We start from the raw sequence: 3,093 nt of genomic DNA on the forward strand, positions 1-3,093 counted from the left end.
AACCTTGTCCTGTTAAGGTCTCAGGGTCTCACCCTCCCATCCTGCTGCATCGGGGCCTGCAGTGGGCTTGAGCTCGAACTTGAGTAAAAAGACCGTAGTGTGATTACATCAGAATCAGCTCCTTGGTGGTCTTTGGGAGTTCATGAATGGTTTTTGAATGGATGCACCTTCTTTTCTTTGTCTTTCATTCCTTCCCTATCTCCTCTTTCCTCCCCCATTCTCTTCCTTTCTCTTCCTCTCTCATAACTCCCTCCCAGTTCCTGTCTTCCTCTGGTATTCCTAGGGGACTTCTCTGCCTCTGCCACTTGTAAAGTCAAGGACACTCTGCCATAGGTGGTGGGTTTGTTTTCCCACTTCTTAGCTGAAAATGAAGTAGTAGAGGGAAGCCCCCCGTTTTTCTTAGTTTGCACAGTCCGGTGCATGAACAAGTTGAAATCTTTTCCCTACAAAAGATGATCAGAAGCAACATATGTGGGAACATTAAGACGACTCTCTCACACAGCACACATATATGTCTCAGAACATAATGTACTCTTTGAGAAGCTCTGGAATGCTGCTTGTAAAGAACCACGTTCTGCTGGTGTCACAGTGTCAGCCTCTGCTTGAAGTCCATGTGAGGAGCAACTGTAATGGTTGGCATCGTGACCACTAGAACCAGATGACTGGGACACATCTCTGTGTTCTTCACGCTCAGTTTTTGTATCTGCAATGTGCAGATTAAGGACATGTCTTACATCCTAAGGTGGCTAAGTGAAATGAGCTCACACAGAGAAAGGGCTCAATACAACAGCCAGTTATCCAGCAAAGTGAGCCCATTCCGCCATCATGCAAGACACCACAGAAAGCAGCAAAGTAGCTAGTCAAACATAAGAAGTGTCCAGCACCTACAAGATCCAGCCACTGTACTCGAACACTGACTTGCCTATAGTTAAGTGCTTCTGCCACCAACAGACTGTGTGATCCCCTTGAGCAAAATCTTCAACTCTTTGAGCCTGTCTCAGTTTCTTGTCTACAGTAGGAAATTCATAGTATGATTTACTTGGGGGAGGGTGCTATAAAGAGTGAGGGAAATAATATGGACTCGTGTGGGCGAAGGCTGACATGAGAGCCAACCATAAAGGCGAGCTTCCATCATTGCTATCCTATACTCTACACACGTCTGCTGCATGCACATTACATAGGGGACTGACATCACCTATATTCCAGTTTTTCTTTAAGAAGACCACTACTACTTTACCTATTTCAGGATGCGCCTCTTCTTTTTAAATCAACACACCTGGGGATGTTCCAGATGTCTGTTCAAAGCAGAACCCATGCTTGCTGGGCTTCTCCAGCTCCAGCACCAGCTGGGCTCTGCACAGACTCAGGGACGTGCTTGCCCCAAGGACACAACAGACAGAGTCCAGGGAGGCAGAATAAGAGTGGGGCAGGGAGTGCAGGGAAGTATCGCCCCTCAGTGTCTAGCTCGTTTTCTGCCTTCCCTCAGGAGAATCATAAATCACCTCCTGTTACTCCGGGACCATGGCTGCAATACAAATTAAATTCACAGCCTGTATTTTAGATCCTATATTGTTTGGCTTAAGCTGGGATTTTTTTTTTCACCCTGATAAATAGGCCATTTTAATAACGTTCCCAGCACGACAACGAGTTGGGAGAAAATACACATGGCTCTGCAGGTGCAGGAGTCCCCAGGCACTGGTGAAAAGCCAGCTTGGCACAGCTTTCTCCCTCCCAAGAGTGACTCACACTTACGTAGGAAGGAGTGTAGGAAAGAGTGTGCGAAACTCAGAGCCTTGGGGATCCCGATATCTGAGGGTGGGGAGCTTCTGGATTTATATTCACAAGGAAGGGAGGTCAGGGGAGGCAGAACAAGTGCAACCCTAATAATATTTTTGCTGGCAGGTGCCACCCCTGGGGAGGGGAGCATTCAGGCCTAAGCTCTACTTTCTCCATTCTCTCAGGGGTTTCACACAGGCACTGTCACAGTAAGCAGAGAGGTGGAACATCCTCTGATTGTGCGTCAAGCCTGACACAATCATGCAAGGAGCCACTCCCCTCGTTCATTTTTATTTTCTTCATTTTTCTTCTCTAATAACTGTGCATGTCTTTGACATTAACACATACAGGTTGGCTACTGCTCATGCTGGGCTCTAGAGGGGATACAGAGATGCATAAGGCTAAAGCCACTGCACTTAAACAGCTCACAAGCCAGCAGGGAAGACCCAGGTGAGACCTAGAAAGGAGAGTTCAAAACTAAAACTAAGGACGGCGCGTGCACCACTCACCTGGAACCTGGATTCAGGCGCTGTGCGGAGTCCCAATCGACTGCATAATAATTATTAGTCAAGTGCCCAGGGTGTGCCAAGAACTTTTGTTTCTGGTGTCTGGGATAAAAATAATGAGCAGTGTGAGTGCCCTCTACATCTGTGAAATTTATTCTGTAGGAGAGTAGCTGTGAGCAGGGAACCAGACAATAAATAAATAAACAAAGAAGCCTAACATCTCTGCAGGTGATGACTAACAATGCAAAGAAAGCCAGGAGGACAGGAGGGGCTTATTTTGGCAGGTAGATCTATCTGGGAAAGAGTCTGCCATGAATGAGTAAGAGGATGTCTGGGGAAGAGACTTCCAAGTTCAACTCACACTGCCAGCCAGAGCACTGAGCGTATGGAGGCCATTCAGGAAGCTAATCCAAAGGTGGGAGGAACCAGATGATGGAGAGGAGATGACGATAATGAAATCATGCCTTTTGTAGACCAGTGGAAGAATTAGGGTGTCGGTATTCCAATATACTAGAGGATCACAAAGCTGGGGACTAGTGTCTGATTTAAGTTTGCAAAGAAGTGCCAAGGTCTACCATGAGAGGAAGGAGAACAGACAAGAAGGACAGAAGCTAAAGTAGAGAGCAATCGGGTCCTAAGGAATAATGACTATTCCAATGGTGAAGATAAGCCAGGCTGAATCTGGCAGCAACCTTTTACTTTAATCTTCATGGGTAGGGAAATGCAGCCAAGGCCAGGTTCCAGAACTGCCAATCAGCCCTGGGATCCACCATCTCCCTGTTAGCCAGAGCAATCATCGCCTGAAAGTGAT

Source organism: Rattus norvegicus, chromosome 1 (genome assembly GCF_021556685.1).
Source record: "Rattus norvegicus strain SHRSP/BbbUtx chromosome 1, alternate assembly SHRSP_T2T, whole genome shotgun sequence".
NCBI classification, from domain to species: Eukaryota; Metazoa; Chordata; class Mammalia; order Rodentia; family Muridae; genus Rattus; species Rattus norvegicus.